A 12,613-nucleotide genomic window follows, 5' to 3' on the forward strand; every position below is an offset into this window, starting at 1 on the left:
TTATAATAATTTTGTTTAATTAAGCAGTACATTTATTTATTTTAATTTATTTAAAATCATGCCTGTCCAGTAGTCTGGGACCATGTAAAAATAAATAATCATAGAATCGTAGGACTGGAAGGGACCTCGAGAGGTATTCTCGTCTAGTCCCCAACACTCAAGTATTATCTAGAAGGGGGTGGCCAAACTTACTGACCCTCTGAGCTCCATACGATGATCTCCAAAAGTTCAAGAGCTGGGGCACACCTGCCAGGCTCAGGGCTTCAGCCCTGCAGGTAGAGGGGGACTCAGGGCATCAGCCCCATGGGAGGTGCCTGCCAGGGCTCAGGGCTGAAGCCCTGCTCTTGCTGAAGTTCTGCATCCCAACAGCATGTCCTGCAGGGCTGAAGTCCTGAGACCTCCCTCCCCGCAGGGCAGAAGCCAGAAGTGATGCTTGGGGATCATGTCCTCCCCCCTCTCCCCCGATTTTTGCCAGGGTTTGCTGGCCTTGCTTGGTCACATGGTGCTGCTGAGCCCTCATCCCTGCACATCAGCTGCTTCAGCCAGCAACCTGGGAGCTACGGCAGTAGGGAGAGACACCAGCAAACAGTTGGGAGCTGCAGAGAGAGCCACTGCTTTTGCTGCTGCCTCTCCCCATGAAGCTAAAGCAGTGGCCCCTCCCTGAAGCTGCCAGATGCTTGCTGCTGCCTCTCCAGGAGGAGCTAACACCTGAGAGATGCAGGGAGGGGCTGCTCAGGGTTGGGGCGTGCCTCAAGTTGTTGAGGGGCTGAAACTTTAAATTGTGCCTCCCATTCTCAGCAGGCACCAGAAGCTTCTAGCCCCACCACCCCACCCCACCCCACAGGAGGTCAGAAGCCCTGAGCTCTCCCCCCAGTCTGGTAGACAGAGAATGGGGGGCAGGGTGTAGGGGGCTTTGTGAGCTACACTTTAACTATAAAAGAGCTGCATGGGCTTGCCAGCCACAGTTTGGCCACCACTGATCTAGACCATCCTTGAGAGATGTTTTCGTAACCAGCTCCTAAAAATCTCCAATGAGGGAGATGCCACAACCTCCCTAGGCAATTTATTCCAGTGCTTAATCACCCTGACAAGAATTTTTTCCTAATGTCCAGCCTAAACTGCCCTCACTGCAATTTAAGCCCATTGTTTCTTGTCCTATTCTCAGAGGTGAAGGAGAAAAATTTTTCTCCCTCCTCCTTGTGACAACCTTTTATGTACTTGAAAACTGTTATCATGTCCCCTCTCAGTCTTCTCTTCTCCAGACTGAACAAACCCAATCTTTTCAATCTCCCTTCATAGGTCAGGTTTTCTAGACCTTTAATCCTTTTTTTGCTCTTCTCTGGACTTTCTCCAATTTGCCCACATTTTTCCTGAAATGTGGCACCCAGGACTGGACACAATACTCCAGTTGAGGCCTAATCAGCATGGAGTAGAGCAGAAGAATTACGTCTTGTGACTTGCTTACAACACTCCTGCTAATACATCCCAGAATGATGTTTGCTTTTTTTGCAACAGTGTTACACTGTTGACTTATATTTAGCTTGTGATCCACTATGACCCCATATCCCTTTCCGCAGTACTGCTTCCTAGCCAGTCATTTCCCATTTTGCATGTGTGCAACTGATTGTTCCTTCCTAAGTGGAGTACTTTGCATTTGTCCTTATTGAATATCCTCCTATTTACTTCAGACCACTTCTCTAGTTTGTCCAGATCATTTTGAATTTTAATCGTATCCTCCAAAGCACTTGCAACCTTTCCCAGCTTGGTATCACCTGCAAACTTTGAGTGTCCTCTCTATGCCATTATCCAAATCATTGATGACAATTTTTAACAGAAATGGATTCAGAACTGATCCCTGTGGGACCCCAATTGACTGTGAACTCCTGATAACTACTCTCTGAGAACGCTTTTCCAACCTGTTATGCACCCACTGCGTTTCCGTAGTTTGTTTATGAGATGGTCATGTGAAACAGTATCAAAAGCCTTCCTAAATCAAGATATACCACATATATTGCTTCACACTATCCACTAGGCTTGTTACTCTGTCAAAGAAAGCTATTAGGTTGGTTTGTCAGGATTTGTTCTTGGCAAATCTATACTGACTGTTACGTATCACCTTATTATCTTCTAAGTGTTTGCAAATTGATTGCTTAATTATTTGCTCCATTATCATTCCAGATACTGAAGTTAAACTGACTGGTCTTCAATTCCCCAGGTTGTTCTTATTCCCCTTTTTATAGATTGGCTACTATATTTGCCATTTTCCAGTCCTCTGGAATCTCTCCTTCTTACATGACTTTTTGAAGATAATCACTAATGGCTCAAATATTTCCTCATATCTCTTAGGATCTATGTCCAAAAATCTTCCAAAATCGATCCAAATTAGTATTCTCCTATCATCTAGTACAGCCCACTCAATTCAAGCTCAAGAGGTAGCTTGATGTTTCCACTATATTTTTTTCTCTGAGTATGAAATCCAGAATTGCCATTTTGCAAATGAAACTGGTATTTGAAATACTCAATATTACCTCTTGCTATTATTGAAAATAATTAGGTCATAAATTTGTAAGTGAGACATTCCATCATGGGTTTGTCTGGCACACTGATAACTGCCATCACTCCTTCTTCAGTGCTGCTCCCTACAATGTGGTGTAACTTTCTTTGGTCACTTTGTAAAGCCACTACCCTGTCCTTCAAATAGCCTCTCAGAACTTACCCTCTACTGTCATACCTACAGTAAATTGCCCCCCTAAAGGTAATGGCTAGCCTGGTGTTTAAAAAATCATTCATCTTAATTAGTAAAAAATAGTAAAATTTGCAATCTATGTAGGTGTAGCGGGGTGGATTGGCCGCCCACAGACCTGGAGGGGGAGGAGCCTCTCATTAAACCTTAGTGGGTGGAGGCATGCCATGCTCAACCCTCCCGCCAGAAGTTAGTGGGCAGGACCAGAAAGGCAGGCCAGAGAACTCAGTTGGGAGGCAGTCTCTGGAGGACCCAGATGCCTCATGTAAACTCCCGAGCTGGGAGGCTGCTGCTGACCCCCCAGGAAGCTGAGGATTGGCCTGGACCACCAGGGCCATTTACAGACCCAAACACGGAGGAGCTGCAAATGCTGACAGAGGCCTTCTTCCCTGATGACCAGGATGACCCTCTACAGAGCTGGGTACACCCTGAGGGGGAGTTGGGAAGTAGCCCAGGGGTAGGGACCCCTGACTGGCTGCAATGCTGTTGTGGTCAGGTTTCAGAGTGGTAGCCATGTTAGTCTGTATCAGCAAAAACAACGAGGAGTCCTTGTGGCACCTTAGAGACTAACAAATTTATTTGGGCATAAGCTTTCGTGGGCTAGAACCCACTTCATCAGATGCATCACTCCAAAATAAATTTGTTAGTCTCTAAAGTGCCACAAGGACTCCTCATTGTTTTTTCATGTTGTGGTCAGGATCCTCGCTGACCCAGTGGCAGACTGCTCTACCACTGTTAGGTACGCAGTGGAGTGGGTGTGTCCCCCCGTCACCCCAAGCCATGGGTGGCAGTCTCCCCCTTTCTTAGGCAAGAAGCCTGAGCTTGTCGGCCCTCTGCTAGAGCTAGGAGGCCTGACTCTTTGCTGCCCAGCCTAAGGGCAGGCCTGAGCCCCTTAGATTCTCTACTGCCCCGCCCTGAGCAGGGGTCTGGGCTAACTGACTGTTTGTTGCCCAGCCTGACTGCAGGCCTGAGTTTGTAACTGTGTTTGTTGTTCAGCCCCGATCACAGGCCCAAGCTCATGTCTCCCATTGCCCTGCTGGTTCCCCATGTCAGGAGACCCCTGGAAATGTAGTGGGGTGGATTGACTGCCCACAGACCCAGAGGGGGAGGAGCCACTCCCCCCAACATACTGCACTAAGCAATTCATCTACATCGTTATTATGTGTTCCTGTTTCCCTTGTTTTTCTTTCTCCAGTTCCCTCCACTGAGTGCTACACCCACATGTAATATCCTGTTTTTGTTTAGTCTGCATTCTCTGAAGGGCAGATATTGCCTTTTTTAAATTACTTATTTGTACAACATGCATCACAATGGGACTCTGATCCTGATTGGGGATTCTTGGAGATGCTGTAATAAAAACAGCTAATACTAATAGATAGAATCGAAGAATGCTTCAGTTCTAATCCCAGCCTTAATTGTGACTACGCTGGGGTAAAAGTAACTTACTCTCTCTCTCTGTATTTTCCTCACTATAAAATAAGAATAATAATACATACTTACCTGCCTTGCAGGCTGCTGTGAATATTAATTAATCAGTTAGATGATATTTGTAAAAGGAGTCTGAAGATGAAATGGGCCTCATATTAATTATTTGTTATTATTATCATGATTACTATTATTTATTTATTATTGCCAGTCGTATGTCTTTACTACAACAAGGACTCAGTGATGTCTCAGTTCTCCTAACATTCAGTTTAATTTACCTTGGAGGCAAATACACATAATAACATAGGCTTTGTCATAATCAGCCTTCTAGTTTGGCTAGCTAGAAACCTTTGTCCTCCCGGTCACAATTTTTCTTGACTATCCCTCACTCAAGATGAATTTGCTCCCAGTGGCATGTCTAAAAATAACACCCTGGACAAATTTCTTATTATATTTTGTGCAAAGGCAGATGGTTACTATTGCTTGTATGCTTCATGTTTCACATTGTACATTATTTGACCCATTGTTTATGACAGCTAGTTGTATAGTAAGCTTTTTTTAATATAATACTTTATCTGCCCATAGATAAGGCTTATCCAGTGCTAAAATGCTATGCCTTTTCATGCAACCAAATAATTTGCATATAGGAAACTCAATGTATGAATACCCAATGCGTATACAGTAATCACTTTATCTAATTAAAGTGAAGTTAATCCATGTATTTTAGAAAGAAAAGGCCTGCTTCAGATCTTTTTTATACCTTTTTACCTTGATGTAGCTTCACTGACTTCTGTGGAGCGGTCCCAATTTATACCTATGTCACCGGGATCAGAATCAGGCCAAAGTGTTAGCATTTCTTGTGAACTTTAAACAAATTCTATAATCTCTCTGTTGCTAAAACATAGTTGACAATGAAGTGTTCAGTGCTAATTTTAATGGAGAATCACCCCATCATGTGTGTTTGTAGGATATAGAAAAAATAAATCTTTCCCTGCACAAAGATAATGGAATGTTTTCGGATTTCAGGAAAAATATGTGAAAAGGTATTATCTGCAAGTCCTCATGCATCCTGCCTGCGTTATGAAAACCAAACAGTTCCTCAGTTTGAAAATTATTTACCATTACATCCTTCTCATCCCAATATTGGCACATGGGGCAGAAACTAGTCTCTTCCATTCCTCTCTGTCATCTGCTGCTGCTGCCATCTGCTCTATGGTGTTCAGACTGACTGTTCTACCCTCCCTGCTAACAGTTCTTAAGGTTTCTCTTGGGTGCTCTTGTTTCCTCAGACCAGTTGATTTCCACTTGACAGCTTCAGGTGGGAGTTTGTGTGTTGGCATCCAGAGTACATGCCCCAAATAAGTGCAGTTCTTCCTTCTGATTCTGGTGGAAATGAGCTACTGGTTGATGATTTCTCATATCTCTTCATTAGTAACAAGGTTGTTCCAATCAATTCCCAAAATCTTTACTAGGCATTTATTTTCAAAGGTGTCTAGTTTTCTGTCTAACATTTTGGTAAATATCTAGCTCTCTCATCTATATGTTAGCACTGAGATTGTTTGAATTGAAAATTCTGAGTTTTGTTCTGGAGCTATATATCTTTGATTTCAATATGTTGCTGAGTTTAGTAAATGGTGTGGCTTTCCTATGCTTGATGTCACTTTTTTCTTGAGATGGCCATTGGCCAATATGGTGATGTCCAGGTAGGTGAACTGTTCTACTGTCTTGATATATTTGTCTTCTAATGTGATGTTACTGCTTGACATCTGGGTTTCAAGGATGTTTGTTTTAGTATAACTAATTATGAGCCCTGCTTGGCTTGCTTTTTTATTTTGCCAGGCTGTCTGTCTTTGTTTGTAACTTATCAGGGATGTCGCTCAGTAGTGCAATATCATCAGCAAAGTTTAGGTCTTCTAAATATTTGCCATCTACCCAGGCTACATCAGTATTTATGTTCCTAATACACTTTTTCATTGTTTAGTCTATGGCAATCTGAAAATAAGACTAGAATAATAATTTCCCTCAGTCCTTTTCAGGAGAAAAGAACCAAGAAATCATCCAGTAGGTAGCAAAACGGGCCTATAAAATGAAATGATAAAATGATACAGGACCCTCCCAAAACACACACATTTGAGAAATATAATTAACTTCTTTATTGATCAGTTTTCTATAGATGCTCTGACAGACCTGAAAGGGATAGTACTGCCTTTCCAGTAGGGGAATAAGCTGCTGTGGTTTTGGAACCAGGCAGATATTGTTTTAATGCACAGCTGAATAGCTCAGTTCAAGACAATCAGTTGCTTTTGGGGTAGTAAGAACAAGGCCAGCTAATATGTAAGTCTACAGCTTAACAGGACTTTTCAATCACTTTAAGCTAACTTGGTTGAGCTAACACAGTAGATAAACACACCATTTTTGACCACTAAGACATACCCACGGACAACTGTAAACTCCTCCTCTTCAGCATCTCTGACTCTTCCCTCTTCCTTCTTAGATTTGTAGATTACAAGGCCAGAAGAGACCATTGTGATCATCAAGTCTGACCTCCCATATAACACAGGCCATTGAACTGCCCCAAAATAATTTCTAGATCATATCTTCTAGAAAAAACATCCATTCTTGGTTCCAAAATTGTCAGTGATCGAGAATCCACCAAGACCCTCGGTAAATTGTTTCAATGGTTAATTACTTTCTCCATTAAGAATATACACCTTATTTCCAGTCTGAATTTGTCTAGCTTCAATTGAATTCAGTCTCTCCAACATTCAACAGCTAAAATACCTTTCCTCCCCTGCTACTTTCTCTCTCTCTCTCTCTCTCACACACACACATCCCTTGCGTCCCTTCTCTGGCTCCTTGTCTCTTTTCGCATAAAGTTCAGATTCCTTCTATTTAGTTTCAAGGCTCCATATGGCTCTGCCCCTGCTGACATCTCATCTCTATTCTCCTGTCACTCCTCACCTCCCTCACCTGACCTCCTGCGCTCTGCCCACTCTTCTTCCCTTGTGGCTCCCTCCTCCCACTTTTGCGTTTATCCCCTTTTTCATGTTGCTCTCCATGCTTGGAACAATATCCTTTTCCTATGCATCAAACGTCCCTACTCTCTGTCTTCAAATTCCTCAGAACCTACTTCACTTTGCTTTCCATTGTGGACTTCCATTCCTGGGCTCTTTATTTCTCCTGTTTTGTGTTACATCCATCTCTACTTAAAATAAGAATTATAATATGATCAGCATTATTATTATTCATTTTAACCCTTTCACTCTTATCCCTGTCCCTTTCCTTGGCATCTTTTCCTGTTCTATTTTTGTTTAATTTAAATTGTAAGCTCCCCATGTCAGGGGCTCTGTCTTTTAAGAGTCTATGTCAAATACCATGACAGGTTATGGTACTGTGTAGATCAGAGGTCGGCAAACTACGGCCCATGGGCCATGTCCAGCCCGCAGGGCCCTCCTGCCTGGCCCCTGAGCCCCTCCCCCGTTGTTCCCCCTTCTCTGCAGCCTCAGCACAATGCTCCAGGTGGCGCGGCAGAGCAGCGAGCTCCTGGGGCAGCGCAGCTGCAGAGCCCGGCCTGACCCAGTGCTCTGTGCTGCACAGTAAGGGGGCAGGGAGCAGGGGGAGTTGGATAGAGGGCAGGGGAGTTTGGGGGGGTGGTGGTGGTCAGGGGGTGGATGGGGTCAGGGCAGTCAGAGGGTGAGGAACAGGGGGGTTGAATGGGAGCAGGGGTCCTGGGGAGGTCTGTCAGGGGGTGAGAAGCAGGGGAGGGATAGGGGGTGAAGGCTGGGCGACGCCCCCCTCCCCTAACCGGCCCTCCATACAATTTTCGGAACCCAATGTGGCCCTCAGGCCAAAAAGTTTGCCCGCCCCTGGTGTAGATACATATGAATAATAATAACAGCGAAAGTGCACATAGAACTGACATTGCAAATTAAATTAAAATCAGGAAACTTAGAAACACCATTAAATAAAAAAAAAATTATCAGGACTTTAACAATGTAAAGTCTCCCCTATAGATACAAATAAAAATTAAAAACAAGAAAAATAACGTAGCAAACTATACCTCACTTTTAACCAATATTGACATTTTGTTTCAGTTTTCAGATGCAAACAGATTGGGAACTAATATAGTCTGAAAAAAATGAATCCTTTAAACAGATGATTCTGCTGTTTCTTTCATATTGCCAAGATCTTGCAGTCTTGTTTGTTTGTCTTAGAAGTGTCTGGTATAGGTGTTACCAAAAGGAAAAGTTCAGTCTAACTCCTTAACCTTTACACAATGACTTCACCGCTTTAAAAAACATCATCTTTATGATGCAGCATGTGAGGAGAACCCAGATTTTCAGATGCAAGCAGATTGGGAACTAATATAGTCTGAAAAATGAAACCTTCAAATAGATGATTTTGCTGTTTCTTTCATATTGCCAAGATCTTGTAGTCTTTTAGAAGCTGCTTACTCTGACTGGCACGTTGTCTGAGTAAGGACTGTTGCACTGGGCTTACATCCAATTGGCTCAAAATACACTGACTTGCTTTTCTCTCTCAGATTTCAACTCCATTACAAAACCACGTTGATAGTAAATGTTCATTGCATGGAACAGTGTAACATTACATTAAATTCACCTGAGTAATGGAATGGGTTGTGGGGTTTTTTATTTAAAGGAATGCACTGTTCCTGAAAGGCTTTATATTGCTACAGTAGCTTTTCATCTCTAACCTAAAGCTGAAGCTGCCTGGTTTCAGCTCCACTGAAGAACATTGTAAGCACTGTCTTATAACATACACATTCTGTATTGCAAATTATTTGGTTCCCTAAGCAGAGGATGTTAGAGGGATCATGCTATTAATATCTGTAGAAACTTGTATCAATAAGTGGAAAATGGAATACTCTTTTTTTTGTTTTGTCTTAGGGTATGTCTACACTATGAAATGAGGTCAATCTTATAGAAGTTGATTTTTAGAAATCGATTTTATACAGTCTATGCGTATGTCCACACTAAGCGCATTATGTCGGTGGAGTGAGTCCTCACTACCGTGGCTAGTGTTGACTTTTGGAGTGTTGCACTGTGGGTAGTTATCCCACAGTTCCCGCAGTCTCCACTGCCCATTGGAATTCTGGGTTGAGCTCTCAGTGCCTGATGGGGCAAAAACATTGTTGCGGGTGGTTTTGGGTACATGTCGTCAGTCGCCCCTCCCTCCGTGAAAGCAACGACAGACAATCGTTTAGCGCGTTTTTTCTGTGCAGACGCCATACTGCTGTCAGCAGATGGTGCAGTAGGACTGCTAACCATCGTCGTCATCCACCACTTCCGCTGCAACTCTGCTCTCCTGCAGATGCCATACCACGGCAAGCATGGAGCCCGCTCAGCTCACTGCTGCTGTTGTGAGCATTGCAAACACCTTGCACATTGTCCTGCAGTATGTGCAGAACCTGCAAAAGCAGGTGAGGAGGCAACGACAGCGTGATCACGATAGTGATGAGGACATGGACACAGACTTCTCTCAAAGTACGGGCCCTGGCAATTTGGACATCATGGTGGTAATGGGGCAGGTTCATGACGTGGAACACCAATTCTGGGCCAGGGAAACAAGCACAGATTGGTGGGACTGCATAGTGTTGCAGGTCTGGGATGATTCCCCCAGTGGCCGTGAAACTTTTGCGTGCATAAGGGCACTTTCATGGAACTTTGACTTGCTTTCCCCTGCCCTGAAGTGCAAGAATACCAAGATGAGAGCAGCCCTCACACTTGAGAAGTGAGTGGTGATAGCCCTCTGGAAGCTTGCAACGCCAGACAGCTACCGGTCAGTCGGGAATCAATTTGGTGTGGGTAAATCTACTGTGAGGGCTGCTGTGATCCAAGTAGCCAACGCAATCACTGAGCTGCTACTATCAAGGGTAGTGACTTTGGGAAATGTGCAGGTCATAGTGGATGGCTTTGCTGCAGTGGGGTTCCCTAACTATGGTGGGACGATAAACGGAACGCATATCCCTACCTTGGGACCGGACCACCTTGGCAGCCAGTACGTAAACCACAAGAAGTACTTTTCAGTGGTGCTGCAAGCAATGGTGGATCACAAGGGATGTTTCACCGACATCAACGTGGGATGGCTGGGAAAGGTGCATGACGCTTGCATCTTCAGGAACTCTGGTCTGTTTGAACAGCTGCAGGAAGGAACTTACTTTCCAGACCAGAAAATTACTGTTGGGGATTTTGAAATGTCTATAGTTATCCTTGGGGACCCAGCCTACCCCTTAATGCCATGGCTCATAAAGCCATACACAGGCACCCTGGACAGTAGTAAGGAGCTATTCAGCTATAGGCTGAGCAAGTGCAGAATGGTGGTAGAGTGTGCATTTGGACGTTTAAAGGTTTGCTGGTGGAGTTTCCTGACTCAGTTAGACCTCAGTGAAACCAGTATTCCCATTGTTATTGCTGCTTCCTATGTGCTCCACAATATCTGTGAGAGTAAGGGGGAGACGTTTATGGTGGGGTGGGAGGTTGAGGCAAATCTCCTGGTGGCTGATTACGTGCAGCCAGACACCAGGGCAATTAGAAGAGCACAGCTGGGTGCCCTGTACATCAGAGAAGCTTTCATGACTGGCCAGGCTATGGTGTGACAGTTCTGTTTGTTTCTCCTTGATGAAAACCTGCCCCCTTGGTTGACTCTACTTCCCTGTAAGCCAACCGACCTCCCCCCTTTGATCACCACTTTCAGAGGCAATAAAGTCATTATTGTTTTAAATTCATGCATTCTTTATTAATTCATCACACAAATAGGGAGAAAACTCGCAAGGTAGCCCGGAAGGGGTGGGTGAGGAGGGAAGGCGGGAAGGATTAGGCCACACTATAGCTCAAAACTTATTGAATGCCAACCTTCTGTTGCTTGGGAAATCCTCGGGGTGGAGTGGCTGGGTGCCTGTAGCCTCCCTCCCACCCTGTGTTCTTGGGTGTCTGGGTGAGGAGGCTATGGAACTTGGGGAGAAGGACAGCTGGTTATACAGGGGCTGCAGCAGTGGTCTGTGCTTCTGCTGCCTTTCCTGCAGCTCCACCAGACGCCTGAGCATGTCAGTTTGCTCCCCCAATAGACTCAGCATTACATCCTGCCTCCTTTCATTGCGCTCCTCCCTCCTCTCATCGTGTTCATTTAATGCTTTCCTGGACTCTGCCATTGTTTGCCTCCATGCATTCTGCTGAGCTCTTTCAGTGCTGGAGGACTGCATGAGCCGTGAGAATATTTCATTGCGAGTGCGGTTTTTTTTGCCCTCTAATCTGCACTAGACTCTGGGATGGAGACGATAGGGGGAGCGTAGAAACATTTTCAGCTGTGGAAGGAGAAAAAGGGAAAGTAGTATTTAAAAAGATACATTTTAGAGAACAAAGGAAAGACTATTTCACACTGAATCAAGCGATTCACATTACATAGCACATGTGCTTTTGGTACAAGGTCGCATTTTACCTCTTATATTGAGTGCCTGCCAGTTTGGTGTGAGATGTCACACACTCTTGGCTGGACAACAGAATTTGACTTGCAGGCAGCCATGGTAAGGCAAGGGTTTCGGCTTCTTCAACCTTCATAACATGTGGGAACAGTTTCAAACAGCAGCACCCTCCTTTCCCATACCAAGCAAAGCCCGTTGGGTTGGCCATTTAAAAGGAGGGGCTGTGATTTTTAGGGTGAATGTGCAGCACAACCCTCCCCCCCCAATTCTCTGGGATGATTGCTTCACCCCCCCATCCCCCACTGCGTGGCTAGTATCAGGGAAGATTCCTGTCAGCCAAACACAAACAGCTCAGCATGAACGGGTCTCCCCCCACTGTGTGGCTAACAGCAAGAATGACTTCTTTTCAGCCAAAGGCAAACAGCCCGGCAGGAACGGGCACCTCTGAATGTCCCCTTAAACAAATTTCCTGAATTTCAACCAGGTGACCATGAATGATATCACTCTCTGGAGGCTAACACAAACAGTACCTCCAGGAGAGCTTCATGGAGATGTCCCTGGAGGATTTCCGCTCCATCCTCAGACGCCGTTAACAGACTTTTCTAGTAGCTATACTGGCTGCGAATGCATCCCAAGTCTTCAGGGCAAATTAATTGTTAAACACACTTGCTTTTAAACCCTGTATTATATTTACAAAGGTACACTCACCAGAGGTGCCTTCTCCGGCTTCATGGTCCGGGAGCCAAGGTTGGGAGGGTATTCGCTCCAGGGTGATGAACAGTTTCTGGCTGCCGGGGAGAAGGGATTCTTCTCTTGCCTGCTGTGCGCTATCCTCAACCACCTCCTCCTCCTCATTATCCACAAAATCCTCATCCCTGTTGCGTGAGACTCCCCCCTTGCAGGTGTCCATGGACAGTGGTGGGGAAGTGGTAGGGCTCCCCCTAGAATTGCATGCAGCTCATCATAGAAGCGGCATGTATGGGGCTCTGACTCGGAGTGACCGTTTG

The 12,613-nt window shown here is 44.9% G+C and overlaps 1 protein-coding gene across 11 annotated transcripts in view; it reads right to left on the reverse strand.

Moving 5' to 3' along the window:
* The window catches only part of KCNH7 (potassium voltage-gated channel subfamily H member 7), a 343,770-nt gene that overhangs the window by 120,477 nt on the left and 210,680 nt on the right, over nucleotides 1-12,613 (reverse strand). The window lies entirely within an intron of this gene.

The sequence above is a fragment of the Lepidochelys kempii genome, chromosome 11 (assembly GCF_965140265.1).
Source record: "Lepidochelys kempii isolate rLepKem1 chromosome 11, rLepKem1.hap2, whole genome shotgun sequence".
Taxonomy (NCBI): domain Eukaryota; kingdom Metazoa; phylum Chordata; order Testudines; family Cheloniidae; genus Lepidochelys; species Lepidochelys kempii.